This window comes from Lithobates pipiens, unplaced genomic scaffold, assembly GCF_037356315.1.
Source record: "Lithobates pipiens isolate NorthernLeopardFrog02 unplaced genomic scaffold, aLitPip1_a1.2 Scaffold_27, whole genome shotgun sequence".
Lineage (NCBI taxonomy): Eukaryota > Metazoa > Chordata > Amphibia > Anura > Ranidae > Lithobates > Lithobates pipiens.
The window spans coordinates 148,058,923-148,074,356 of record NW_027507788.1 but is presented as its reverse complement, the minus strand read 5'-3'; the positions used below and the strand labels follow the sequence as shown (position 1 = coordinate 148,074,356).

General features: G+C 44.0%; 1 pseudogene; it reads right to left on the bottom strand.

Annotated features, from left to right (window-relative positions):
* Positions 1-278: 278 nt before the first annotated feature.
* LOC143932990 (transmembrane protein 26-like) lies at positions 279-7,398 on the bottom strand (annotated as a pseudogene).
* Between the last annotated feature and the right edge of the window lie 8,036 nt (positions 7,399-15,434).

Genomic DNA, 15,434 nt, shown 5'->3' with positions numbered 1-15,434 from the left:
GATTCATTGAATTGGTTCATTTCAGTGAGCAGTTCGAAATGAACCGATTCATTTTAAAGATCCGGACTTCCCATCACTAACTTCTAGAAGTGTAGGAAGTGTGGAATGCTGAAGAAGCTCTCAGAGGCTACAGCACTGGATTGGAGATGAGGTAGGAGACATAAGCCACCAAATAGGTGAGAATAAAACCTCTTCTATTGCAGAGATAATCCTTCTGAATTATTTCACCCTGACTGATTATACTGTATACAAGTTTCTTGTTACTGAACCTGAATGCATTTAGCTCCACTTGAAAAATCTAAATGAGGTAGACACTCCAATAAGTCAACCCTATTTATATACAACTGGTCAGTACTTTGTATTTTGTATTTGTATTTCAAACCTTTTTGTATGTCTAACAAATCAAATTTTATTAATTTTGTTCATGTTTTTCATATCCAACCTATCTTTGCACAGTAACACAAGCCTGTATGTTTCTATTATGAGTGTCAAAATGTTTTTAAAAATAAAGAAGATGATAGATTTAGTAACTGTCTCAATCACAATTACCACATAAACTCGATAAGCAAGAAATGATCCATCTTGCATACCAATAGCGATAAGGAAGCTTTGTACTTGAACAGCAAACAGACATTTTGTACATTTTTACATCAGATAATGACAGCGACTTCATTGTGATGCTTGTTTTCTGAGACTTTGGTGCAAGTACAAATGAGAACTGTGTGATGGTCCAGCAAATCAGACACAGGCCTACAATGGCTACAGTTGGATGAGTGTTCACTCTGCTCTCTCTGATGAGCTCTAAAATATCCAGCACGTCGGACCCTAACCCAAGGTCGATCAGGAGAAGCTGAGAGAGCTGTTTTCTGTTCAGGCCACCTTTTGGCATCAACCAGTGTCCCATCACTAAGACTAAGATCAGTAATTGCTCCAAAATTTCGAGAGCAGCAGAATACACCTCAAATGTCTTGGGAAGATTAAAACATTTAGGCGAATTTGAACACAAATAGCATTAACAAACATACATAAAGTTTTTTTTTCAGTTGAGTAAGGAAGAGGTAGGACTTGAACACCTAAACTGTACCTAAGCCTTAAAAATTAACTTCTCCAATTTGTCCAATCTATCATTGGAAGCATTTTGTTATATCTATTTATTAGGTGTAAAAGAAAAGCTTGAGCTGTCCCATGTCTCCTGCACATGACAGTTTCTAAGGCAGGGCAAAAGGGGCAGCTGCCCTGGGCCCTGTCATTGTTGTGGAACCCAAAGCAGCTGCTTCATACTTGCCAACTATGCTGGTTTAAATTCCTTCACCCCTTGAGGTTTTAGTCCTGTGCTGTGTCACAGGTGACTCACCTGGAGACCCTGTGTTTACATGTAAATTACCGGCATTCATATGTAAATAGAGGCTGCTGGCGGCATTGATATATATATCATGCCCCCCGAGGTCATATCCACAGTAATCTCTAGCAACCAATCAACAAGCAGAAATCATGTCCTCTAACCTCTAGCAACTAACCAGTGAGCTGTAATGTGTTCTGTTATGTCTTCTAGCAACCAGTCAGTGAGCGGTAATGATACACTGAAACTTCTGGCAACCAATCGCAATAGCTGCCTGATCTGATTCAGTAAACTGATTTTGAGTCTAGCTGCTATTTATTGTACGTCTCAGAGCAGGTGGAGAGCGAAACTGCATGGGGAGGGGGCCCCAATCAATATTAAAGACGGCCCTGCTCCTGCACACTTATTATGTGTAGCGCTACCCCCAGAGGAGCTGCTTATGTATAATTGGTTCCATACTCTACCTCCCAACCCCAAGAACAATCTCAGCCCCTCTGGCACACCTGGCAATAGTGTAAGTGCAAGGACCAATGAAAACACACACGTTATGATAAAAAAAAGAAATCGTCTTTACTGTAAGGTTTCTGTGAAATATTAACAGACAGTAGCAGTATATACCAAATAAATCAACCGAAGAGTAAAAACTGAAATCAAGAACAGTATAACTCAATATTATATTTAGGCTGCTTTCAGGGGATTCCACAACTGTGAATATCTCCAAGATCAGAGGCAAACACCTCAATAGCAACAAATCACAATATGGCAACTTTATACCGGATTGGTTACCTCTACTAAATTGGTTCTATAAGTCCAGGCAGGAGGAAAGTAAAAGAATGACCCTCCATTATGTCAGACCTCTCTCTTCTCTCCCCTAACACCACAGGTCCAACTATAAACACTGTACCTAATTCAGTGTTCAGTGGCTTAACTCTCAAGTCAGACTACACAGCACATATACTACAAAGACAGATCCCTGAGTATGCATGCGCGTGCACATATGGCACAGGCAACTTCAGTCCTTTGGAAGAAGGATGAGGCCTTGTATCTTTGGCTAGCCACTTTAGTTGGGGCACTTAAGCTGCTTGGCAAAGTGTAACTGTGGTATGCTGACAAAATCCGGATAGCAAGGCGGACACTGTAACTGCTTAACACAATGTCAATGAGACCCAGGTTCTGGCAAGTGTGGGCAGAAGTAACTCTGTATGTATGTAGTCGTGTCCTTTTTTCTTGCAAAAGGGCAAGTGCCCTCTCACCAATCTTGTAGTCAAGGCCCAAATGAATGCCCTGGAACAGGCAGGCTCTTCTGGCAACACAACTGGTCACCTTACACTGGAATGTTTCACGCCGTCGGTGCAGGTGCACCTGGATAAGCACCTGGGATCCTCCTCTCTCAGGCTGGATGTCCCGACTGGCTGTGAATACCTGGAAAAGACAGTGGACTGACCCAAGAGCCAACACCTCTCCTCTAGGTCCAGTCTCTTTACTTGCCTTGTGGTGTCTCCCTGTTCCTTGGCAGACAAGATGGTGTCCTTGGTTCTTTTCTTGCTGAGCCTGCTGGACCTTGTAGTTCTTGCCCCTATAGAAACCTGTTGGGCAATTTGTGCTTGGGTCTATATATCCCACAATGCTTTGCAGCTGTTCTGCTTGTTGTTGATCGTCTCTCTCCCCCCGCCAAAGAGGATGCAGGGAAGAGAGCAAAACAGACGGGCTGTGTCCTATGCGAGCTCTGCATGTATCATGCAGTGAAAAGGAGAGGGAGGGGGGGAGGAGTCCACCACAGAAGCTGACAGGCTCTCTATACATTTACCTTGGTCTCATCATGCAACAGGACATGGTTCCAGTAATCCATGTCCTTAGTCTGCTTGTCTTCAGCAAACTGTGGGCTTTCTTGAGCATCATCTTTAGAAGAGGCTTCCTTCTGGGACGACAGCCATGCAGACCAATTTGATGCAGTGTGCAGCATATGGTCTGAGCACTGACAGGCTGATCCCCCACCCCTTCAACCTCTGCAGCAATGCTGGCAGCATTCATACGTCTATTTCCCAAAGACATCCTCTGGATATGACGCTGAGCACATGCATTCAACTCCTTTGGTTGACCATGGTGAGGCCTGTTCTGAGTGGAACCTGCCCTGTTAAACCGCTGTATGGTCTTGGCCACCATGCTGCAGCTCAGTTTCAGGGTCTTGGCAATCTTCTTATAGCCTAGGCCAGTGATGGTGAACCTTGGCACACCAGATGTTTTGGAACTACATTTCCCATGATGCTCCACTTCACTGCAGAGTGCCAGAGCATCATGGGAAATGTAGTTCCAAAACATCTGGGGTGCCAAGGTTCACCATCACTGGCCTAGGCCATCTTTATGTAGAGCAACAATTCATTTTTTCAGATCCTCAGAGAGTTCTTTGCCATGAGATGCCATATTGAACTTCCAGTGGCCAGTATGAGAGAGTGGGAGTGATAACACCAAATTTAACACACCTGCTCCCCTTTCACACCTGAGACCTTGTAACACTAACGAGTCACTTGCCACTTGAGAGGGGAAATGGCTAATTGGGCCCAATTTGGACATTTTCACATAGGAGTGTACTAACTTTTGTTGCCAGAAGTTTAGACATTAATGGCTATATGTTGAGTTATTTTGAGGGGACCGAAAAATTACACTGTTATACAAGCTATACAATCACTACTTTACTTTTAGCAAAGTTTCATTTCTACAATGTTGTCACATTAAAAGATATAATAAAATATTTACAAAAATGTGAGGGGTGCATTCACTTTTCTGAGATTACTGTACCTGCAAGTCCATCGTACTGACAGCTGCTTACAATTGCCAGACAGGCGATTAGATGATTGGTCATCGTATCTGTGTATTTATACCCCACCTGGTGCAGCCAAATGGTAAGCACCAAGCTGGGAAGAAGAACTCTGTGTTACACCCAAACACTTGAAGCACAGGAACAACAGGTAGATTCTTATACTTTATTACCATATATTAGTGGTTACCGTATTTGCCGGCGTATAAGGCGGCTGGGCATATAAGACGACCCCCTACTTTTCGATTTAAAAAGGTGGTTTTGTGCTGTACTCACTGTATAAGACGACCCCCTCCTGCGGGAATACTGTATGTTCAGAAACAAGTTGGCGCTGGGTAACATGCTGTCTCACAGTATACATATAGTATACTGCCCTGAGCCAATCACGGCAAGCTATGCATTCTATTATTGCATACAATGCCTGCTCGGATTGGCAGAGGCTGTTACATCATCAGCCCGCGCCTCTGACTCTCACAGTCAATCCGAGCAGGCTACTGTATGTAGCCTGCTCGGATTGGCAGAGGTTGTTACTCCAATCCGAGCAGGTGCTGTATTCATTAATAGAATACATCGCTCGCCGGGTTTGGCTCAGCGGTGTATATTGTATGTATACAGTATTACAGCACACTCGGCGAGTGTTCCGGAGGGCTTAACATCCAGCGGACGGCTGGCATATGATAACCCCAGCTTATAAGACGACCCCCGCTTTTTGCCCATGTTTTTTTACTGTAAAAGGTCGTCTTATACGCCAGAAAATACGGTACATGTCCTTCGGAGGCATGAAGCCATCTCTTTATATCTAACATGATTTGATAATATAATGCTTTGGACTACATGATATATATATAATGTCTATAATCTTACTATCTGTTTATATATACAGATCAACATGTACCAACATCCACATGTAAACCCTTGAGCTGCCAGACATTTATCAACAGGAGTTCACACTCCATAGCGTCTGTGAAGTTTGAAGTGTTTCATCTCCCTCATTGTGTTTGGCTCACCCTTCTGGGGAGTTTCCTCTGCGCATTGTCCCAACTGTGGGACTTCTGATCTTCCAGCTGCCAGCCTCTGATACACCAGTGGGAATTTTCACATACCAGCCACGTGCAATGACCATTCGTGCAATTTTGTAAGTAAAGACCATGCAATCCTTACTAACTACATGAGAAGTAACATATATATATATACACACATTGTTTCTTGATTTGAACGTTGCTATGATACTAGTATTATAAATTTACATTGTCGAATCTATTACCTATACGACTTAAAAACCTGTGAAGAAAGACTTACAATGGCCTGAATCATGTAAGGTGTCCATGCCCTGTGTGCGCTTAGGCTAGCCCGTTAGCTCTACGAGGGCAGCCACTGTCTGACATACATGACGGGTTTTTTTTGGGGGGTATTTTGTATCGCAATTACATCTGATTTTATCTGATGTTAGACTATATGTGTCTTTTTTGGCACTGTTTGTCATTTATCCTTATGATGTCTCACCTGGTGTCAGGGACCTACCAGCGATAGACAGGCGCATTTTCATGTGCACATGCGTACACGCGCTTCTTCATGAACTGAGCTTCAGCGCGTTCCCACTATCAGGCGTTGGCGCGTGCCGCCGGCACATATGCCTGAGAGATGCGTGGGCACGTGCACATGTGCGTATGTTAGGCACATGTGTGTGCGCAATAGTGCTGTTTGCCGCCACGGAGCGCATAAAGGCTCTCCAAGTGCGCTGGTGCAGCGCTGTTTTGTCTCAGCTCCTGTGTGCCTGATTACCTGTATCTGATCTTCTGATGTTGAACCGACCCGGCTTTGTCTGACCTCTCTACTCTCTCTAAACCCGACCCGACCTGCCTGACCCTGCTACTACCTCTGCCTGTGATCCATTGCCGACCTCTGCCTGTTTTACCGACGCTGTCTTTGCCTGTTGTTTCCACGTGTCTGATTGCCTACTGACCCGGACCGTCTGACCTTGCTCCAGCCTGCTGCCTTGTCCAGTGTTCCACTATACCTTCAGCTCTTCTCATTGGCTCCTGTAACTGCTGCTTACACTCATCAGCACTTCAGTCTTCTGCCAGCCCTGGTCCACCATCACCTGTCATCCAGCAATCCCAGAGGGATCTCTACTCCGCCACTGATACCAGCGGACCCTACTCGAGCAGGCACTCCTACCCACTGTGCTCTCTAGACCACTGTTCCCATTCCAGTGGCTCCTGAACCAGCATTGTAAGAGAGGTCTCCTCCTACAAGTCGGGCTTCAACACCAGGTACCTAACACCTGGTCTGTCCATTTAACAATCCCTGAGGGGTTCACTGTGCCTCTGGCACTAGTCTAGGTGTTTTCTTTTGTCCTGTTATATAATGCAAAATGACAGGTTATTACCAAATTTAACAGTTAAGGAAACCATGATGGTCTCTGCCAACTTGAAACTCAGAGAAAAAAAAGTTGGTTAATGAGATTTGGACAGCCCTGGCTCTTCTTGAATGCTGGGGTGCTGGACTATTTGGGGTGGGCACTCCCTGACTAATCAAAGCTTGTCTAGGTGGCTAGCTATTAATTGGCCTCCTGGTTAATTTCTTAGCGGTTAGCTGTTCATTAGATTACTGTTTAATTTGATCACTATTAGCTGTTAATTGGATTGCTGTTTGAAGTTTGCATTGTTCATGTGATGACTGCACCTATTTTTGACGTATAAAAAAAAACTGTATTTCTGTTCAATAAAGTTATTCCTTTGGTTTTTGCCTCAACATCTTGTGTGTGTACAATGTTTGGGGTAAAAGGCTGGTATTAGCTATCAGTCTTTCTTCCATATAATTGCACTTAACAGTGTTGTTAAACCAGCATGAAGTGTAGGTACTATGACTAAGAATCCTGCTTCCAGTAAATCAGCCTCTGCAATCAGTGTGTGAATGGTGGACAGTGAGCCATCTTGCCAGTCCCTGTGGTGTAGAAAAGGGCCCCTTGGCTCTGGACCAATGGCTCCGGTGATGAGAAATTAAGGAGGGGAGAGTGAGAGAATGCTCCAGTCTCCCTGTGGCAAGGACAAGACTGATAGGATTGCTGTGGTCCATCCAGTGCTGCCTTGGTGTCACAGGCCTCAAGTTCCGGTCCCTCCAGGTTTGATCTCCCGTGGAGAGATGTGTGCACACAAGCGGATGTGCTTACATGGAATCCCATGCTGCCAAGATAAAGAAGTTTCCGGTATGGTTCGGTAAAAGCTATTCCAATGCTCCCCATGTTCCTCAGTGTCCTATATGGGGTTGCCACCTGTTTGAGATTAGCCTGGACAGTCTGGGTTTTGAATCATATGCCCAGGTTTCAGTCCGCCTAAGACCCAGTCACATTATTCAGACCAGACAGTAGCTCCCTATGCTCCAGGGGCCCATGCAGCCGCCCTATCACACCCGGATAGGAGGGGCAGTGGGGGCATTTTTGCTCTCCTCGGGGCACCCAAAGGTGTCCCAGATCTTTTACAATGCTATAGTGTATAATACAAAAAAAAAAATTGCTGTGTATTGCTAAAGTGTTGGGGTTTGGCTTGAAGAAAAGGTGGCAACCCTAGTCCTATCGTTGAAGGGTTTAGGAGCCCCATTCTATGGTTGATGTCCTGAACTTCAATTCCCATGATCCTCCACGTTCTGCATAGAAGTCCATAAGCTTTCCTAGCTATAGTTCTTTCCCTGCTAACTGAAAGGAATAGTGCAACACTATATCCAGCATAGCAATAGAAATAGAAATTGTAACAGCACAGTTAAAGGAATGCTGGGGCCTCGGTGGGAAGTGGTTAAAATGCACCTTAAAACTTAACATAAACTTTAAGGCTATAATGCTGCAGACATCAGTGGAGGCCAGCTGCATTTCTGGGTTCTTTGCTTTTTACCAGCAAGTTTGTAAGCAGGTGTTCACTAAGGTATGATTGTATTGGTTGCATTAATTATTTTCTTGGTTAAGTGTATTTTATGCTCTGTAAATTGCACTAATTAGTTGATGATGCTCAGAAGGAGTGTTGCTGTTTGGTAAGCAAGATTTAACTCTGCTAGTCAGGTTTTTCTGAAGAGTACCAGCCTCTGCTGGACAAAGCATTAAAAAGAGGACATTCTATCTAGGGAACATATATAGGAACATAGTCTGCTAATCTTCTTTCTTTTACCGCCCCTTGTGGGAGCCCAGTTGGGGTTCCAAGGATTATGGACATATGCTGCTGAATGGACTTATGGACTAAAATACTTTTTCACCTATTTAAGGTATGCCTACCTCCTGGGCACAAGGGAGCACCAGGAAAACCCTAAAAGGACACTTAGCAGATTTTGTACAGGGATGTGTATGGAAGATGTTTCTGAGAACTGTCCATTGCCACATTTAGATACTTCAGCAAAAGAACTTTGTTGTCAAATCCCTCTGTCTGGTCTGAAGTCACTAAAGGGGTGCATGCATGGCACATCAAAGAACAGTACTTAGAAATGGAGTGAAGAGAAGTCAGTGTGGACACATTACAAGTGTGTCTAACTTGCAGTGGAAGGAGAAGAGACCGTGTCGCTATTGCTAGGGGCAACCGGAATAATGTAAGGTGCTAAAGCAGCCAGTCAGTCAGCAGGTGTTTTAGTGATAGGTCATGGGTAATGGAGGGCCCTGGTAAGAGGTTTGGGAGTTTGATTCCCTCTTTAGTGAGCGGTGCCTCACATATAGAGACCATTATAGCGGTACATGGTTTCCCATGTGCCTAGCCTGAGGTGCCATGGAAAAGAAGTGAGAGGCCTCGGGAATGGAGAAGCTTGGGAACATGTGGAGAGATGATCTCTTGTGTCATGGAGAAGTCTTATAATGTCACTGGGAGTGAGGTGGCATGTCGGCCTGTGCTGGTGGAGTGTGGTACAGGCTCCACGGTACAGAATTGTTGCATCCATTGGGAGAAGTTACAGAGCAGCCAAATATGAGGTGTGCAATAAAGAAGAGGAAGTACAGGAAGGGTTAACTGTGCAAATAAAGTATGCTTTCTTCTAGGTCAGAATGGCACCTTAATGAAGATTTCATGCGACAGAGGCCTCTGCCTGTAAGTACAGGCATTAGCAAGCGCTTCTCTCCACTTTGAGGGAAGAAGGGTGACCCCTGAATGCCCCAAATCCATAGTGTCCTACGCTGATGAGTGAACCTCAGCCTGGACCCTGACCAGGCCACGCCCCCAACACATTTCACTCCACCCTTGGAGCTTAATCATGGGACACATGGGATCCCCCGTGTCTAAACGCCAAGGGCAGAGCAAAACACATTGGGGCGTGGCCTGGTTGGAGTCCAGGCTGAGGTTGCTATTTCATTCATCCCTTTAAGGCACTATGCATTGAAGAGTCACCCTTCTTTCCTTGAGCTCTTGCAGAAACAAGGATGGGCTCCATCCCCTGCCAGCGCTCTAGACGCTCTAGTTTCAATACCCCCCCCCCCATTTACTGAGCCTGAGCAGCTCACTATCCATTTACAGGTCAAATCGCTCTACTTGTTAGTGACAGGCAGGGTCTTTTTATATACTTTACAATATATAAGTATACATTCTGCAGAACAATGCTTGCAGGCCGTAGGTTTATTTTATTGCAGAAGAGACATTGAATGATTCTCCTGTGATAGATAGCCTGCCAGCTTGAAAGCTATTTAATTTTGATTTTAGTTCCAATTTATTACAGTGTACTAAATAAATGTCCTGATAGCAAGTTAACTGACAGCTATTGATGTGCTGCAAACTTTGGTTTGGGCATTTAGGTGTTAGTGACTATCTAATCCAATGTCTTCACAGGCATGAGCCACATATTATTATTTCTGGGCTACATTACTAGAAGTAGATGGCCCCCACAGTAGTTTAACAGCCTCCAGACTAGGACTGAGAACAAGCAAGGCATTAGAGATTATTTTAGATGTACAGTACATTTGGCTGTTTGAAATCACCAGTAACAGGAGCATAGGCGGGAGTTGGCTAAACATACACAGTGTCTGTCTACATTTAGCAGTTTGTTATATCCAGTGGTTACAGAAGTGCTTTGCAGCATTAAAATCTCAATGTATGGCTTATAGCTGTGATGGCATTGAAACTACCAGATATGTGGAAGATTTGCCTTTTTATTTCTTCTTGTCTGGAGATGCAGAAACACTAGTCTGGGGATGTGATGGCAGCTGTAAAAGCACAGGAACAATAAAGACAAAAGGTATGCGGTTTTGTTTGCAAAGTTGCTAGGTACCCCATATTTATACTGTATATTTAAAGAGCTAATGTGATTAAAAGAATCATACAGTATCTAAATGGCAGATAAGTGGAGACATACACTTCCAACTACAGTGCCTTGTGAAAGTATTCGGCCCCCTTGAACTTTTCAACCTTTTGCCACATTTCAGGCTTCAAACATAAAGATATAACATTTTAATTTTTTGTGAAGAATCACCAACAAGTGGGACACAATTGTGAAGTGGAACGAAATCTATTGGATATTTTAAACTTTTTTAGCAAATAAAAAACTGAAAAGTGGTGCGTGCAAAATTATTCGGCCCCTTTACTTTCAGTGCAGCAAACTCACTCCAGAAGTTCAGCGAGGATCTCTGAATGATCCAATGTTGTCCTAAATGACTGATGGTGATAAATAGAATCCACCTGTGTGTAATCAAGTCTCTGTATAAAGGCACCTGCTCTGTGATAGTCTCAGGGTTCTGTTGAAAGCGCAGAGAGCATCATGAAGACCAAGGAACGCACCAGGCAGGTCCGTAATACTGTTGGAGAAGTTTAAACCCGGATTTGGATACAAAAAGGATTTCCCAAGCTTTAAACATCCCAAGGAGCACTGTGCAAGCGATCATTTTGAAATGGAAGGAGTATCACACTACTGCAAATCTACCAAGACCTGGCCGTCCCTCTAAACTTTCAGCTCAGACAAGGAGAAGACTGATCAGAGATGCAGCCAAGAGGCCCATGATCACTCTGGATGAACTGCAGAGAACTACAGCTGAGGTGGGAGAGTCTGTCCATAGGACAACAATCAGTCATACACTGCACAAATCTGGCCTTTATGGAAGAGTGTCAAGAAGAAAGCCATTTCTCAAAGATATCCATAAAAAGTCTCGTCTAAAGTTTGCCACAAGCCACCTGGGAGACACATCAAACATGTGGAAGAAGGTGCTCTGGTCAGATGAAACCAAAATCGAACTTTTTGCCCACAATGCAAAACGATATGTTTGGCGTAAAAGCAACACAGCTCATCACCCTCAACACACCATCCCCACTGTCAAACATGGTGGTGGCAGCATCATGGTTTGGGCCTGCTTTTCTTCAGCAGGGACAGGGAAGATGGTTAAAATTGAGGGGAAGATGGATGCAGCCAAATACAGGACCATTCTGGATGAAAACCTGTTGGAGTCTGCAAAAGACCTGAAACTGGGACGGAGATTTACCTTCCAACAAGACAATGATCCCAAACATACGGCAAAATCTACAAAGGAATGGTTCACAAATAAACGTATACCAGATATTAGAATGGCCAAGTCAAAGTCCAGACCTGAATCCAATCGAGAATCTGTGGAAAGAGCTGAAAACTGCTGTTCACAAACGCTCTCCATCCAACCTCACTGAGCTCGAGCTGTTTTGCAAGGAAGAATGGGCAAGAATTTCAGTCTCTCGATGTGCAAAACTGATAGAGACATACCACAAGCGACTTGCAGCTGTAATCGCAGCAAAAGGTGGCTCTACAAAGTATTAACGCAAGGGGGCCGAATAATTTTGCATGCCCCACTTTTCATTTTTTTATTAGTTAAAAAAGTTTCAAAAATCCAATAGATTTCGTTCCACTTCACAATTGTGTCTCACTTGTTGGTGATTCTTCACAAAAAATAAAATTTTTATATCTTTATGTTTGAAGCCTGAAATGTGGCAAAAGGTTGAAAAGTTCAAGGGGGCCGAATACTTTCGCAAGGCACTGTATATTGCTGCAAGAGTACATGTAAAGTTATAGTCCATAAAAAGGAAATTAACACAATCATTTAAATGCAACAACAGTACATAATGGCACATTCAAATGCATACATTCATAGAGTACTTTTACATTTACCAAGCAGGATTCATTTATTAAAATTATATAACATAAAAGTACAAAAGAACAAAAAAACAACAAATAAGTTGACATGGTACAATCCAGAGCATAACTGCACACAATAGTTCAACAGCATAACAGTGATGAGCGTAAAGTCAAATAGGACAATGTAGAGCATTTCAAGAGAAGCCATTCAATACCTAAAGAGCATCATGAAAATGGGGAGTAGGTGAGGTAGGTGGGTTGGAGGAGGGAGAGAAGTGAGAAGGAAAAAAGAGGGGGGGGGGGACATCCCAACCAACATTCTGTAATGCCGTGTACACACAACCGGACTTTCTGTCAGCAAAGGTCCGACGGTCGTTCCGATGGAGTTCTGACAGACTTCCTACTGAACGGACTTGCCCACACACGAACGGACCAAAGTCTGTTAGTTTTGAACGTGATGACGTACGACGGGACTAGAAAAGGAAGTTCAATAGCCAGTAGCCAATAGCTGCACTAGCATCGTATTTGGTCCGTAGGACCAGCATACAGACGAATGGTTTTCCCGATAGAAATTGATCCGTCAGACAGATTTGAACCACGTTCTATTTCTAGGTCCATCTGAATTTTTGAAGAAAAAAGTCAGATGAAGCCCACACACAGACCTTTTCTGCCAGAAAGTCCGGTAGCATGTATGTGGCATGAGAAATAACCCCAGCCAAGTCTACTATTGAGATGTCCAAGGGAGCAAGACATTATCACACTTCCAGGGGCAGCCATGGTTAAGATAGATGCTGCTCTACCACTGTATAAATTAACCTATCATGGACTCCCATAATGATACAGTAGGAAAAGAAACCAAGGCCCATTTACACAAGACAAGAAAAGGAGAGTTGGGACTTAAAATGAGATGTGTGTTTGCACAAAAGAAAATTAATACACAAAATGACATAAGTTTATTCATGAATTGCACATGATAGATCAGTGAAGGCGAACCTTGGCACTCCAGATGTTTTGGAACTACATTTCCCATGATGCTCCACTACACAGCAGAGTGCATGAGCATCATGGGAAATGTAGTTCCAAAACATCTGGGGTGCCAAGGTTCACCATCACTGTGATAGATGGTACATTACAGATATGACGAGCTGATGTGCATATAATCGACAATAAAAAATGTATTTTGTTATTGCACATGGTTTCTCATTTCATGCTGCACACCCTTTGGAACACACGTGTCAGCCATAGCACCACCACTAGGATCACCAGCTACCCACTCCTTTTACTTCCCTCTGGTTTCGTTTTGTTATTCAGTCACTTCAGTTAGTTCCTTATTTTCCTGACAGGACTGGTCTGTCGTTATCTCAGGATGTTGCAGTGTATTACCCTTTGGTTTTCTTGGTCATTTTTTTTATTGTCAAATATATGCACATCAGCTCATTATATCTGTAATGTACCATGTCTCATGTGCAATTCATGAGTAAACATATGCAATATTGTGTATTCACTTTAATTTGTGCAAACACACATCTTATTTAAAGTCCCAACTCTCCTTTTCTTATTAATTATTATTAGTGACCAAACCAACCCATTTCTTTATACCATTTACACAAGATTTCCTTTTTGCATAATATAACAAATAAGATTAATAGTTTTATAAGTTGCGGTCTTTGGTCATCATCATGGATACCCAGAAAGGCAAGTTCTTCAGGCTTAGCTGAATGTCAGAATTAAGGAGATCAAACACCTTCAACCAAAACTGAGAAACTTTACGGCACTCCCAGAACATGTGTATATACTGTAGGTACCTGTGTAAAGCAGGCTCACCGTAAGTAGATGTACGCCTAGGGTAAATCCTATATAACTGTACTATTGTGTACTAGACCTTATTAAGAAATTAAATTTGTATCAATTTATCCCTGGAGGAACTACCCAATTTAGACCATTCTCCAGGCAATTCTCCCAGTCCTTTGTCAAGAACTGGGATGTTAGACTTCAACAAATCCCACAACTGTGTTTCCTTCAGAGAGTCTGTACATAGGGGAGTTGCATATAGAGTGTCATGGTTATGCAATAGAATTTGTCTGCTTACCTGTCTCCATGTGTTTATTTCTAGAGACCAGCCGACCCTCACCTGACTGCTTTTATAATCCATCCTCTGGCATGGCTCCACCCTAGTTCCTATCACAGAACTCTTTATTAACCTGTGCACTGCAGGCCAGCCCTGCTGATCAACCTTTGTGTGTTAGCTTCCTGTTACCTGCCGTGTGCTCTGCTGTTATTCCGTTACCGACTTTGGCGTGTCCTTGACCATCCCAGTTTGCCTGTGATCCTGACCTTTTGGCGTGTTCCCGACTATTCCTGTCTGCTTGTGGCCCCGACCTTGGCTTTGTCCCTCACCATCCCTATCCTCCTGTTGCCTACTGTGGGTGTGAGCTGGGGGACCCTGGGGGTCGCAACCTGGAGCCAGTTGCAGCCAAGTCCATCCTCACCACTCGAGGCTCTGGTGAACACCTGCTGGCTCTTAGACTCCGCGCCCCAGGAAATCTTACGCTCTATCCCCGGTGGGATCCATCTTGGTGTTCTGGCGGCCCTGCCTTCCTATCACCTTGACCTCCGTCAGCAGCAGTCAGCCGTAGGGTCCACAACCTTGCGGTGCACTCCTAATCCCTACGGTGTGCATCTGTCACCTGGCCTCAAGGTGACCTGACATAGAGCAGGAAAAGGGTTGCTCAGGTCATCTTGATCTAGCAATTCCTCAGTTGGGTCAGCTTGGAGGACAGGCACATGAAGGATCTGATACCTGATGGCATGGCGCAGTTGAAAGTACTGAAAAAACATCCAGTCCAGCAATCGGAAATTTCCGAGAGAGGTGGAAAGTGAGCCAAGGTAGAATTCCCCCACAGGGGTTGAGCGGGGGACCAATGATTTACCTGAATAGATCTGCACCTAGCCGCTCCCCACACCCATAAGGTGGCTTTAGTAGGAATAGGAAGCATGGCATAGGTCCTCTGTATATCAAATTCCAGAGTTCCGAAAGTGAGACCAGAAATGCAGCCTCCAGACAGACCGCAGCATTGAATATAACAAACCACCAATAGAAAGTAACCAGGATGGTCCATGAGCATTGGGAGTTTGTATGATGGATTTCGACAATCAGGGAAGGGTCCCATGCCAAATAAACATACACAGCAGTCTATCTCCTGAAAGAAGGAACTCGGAACCCACACTGGG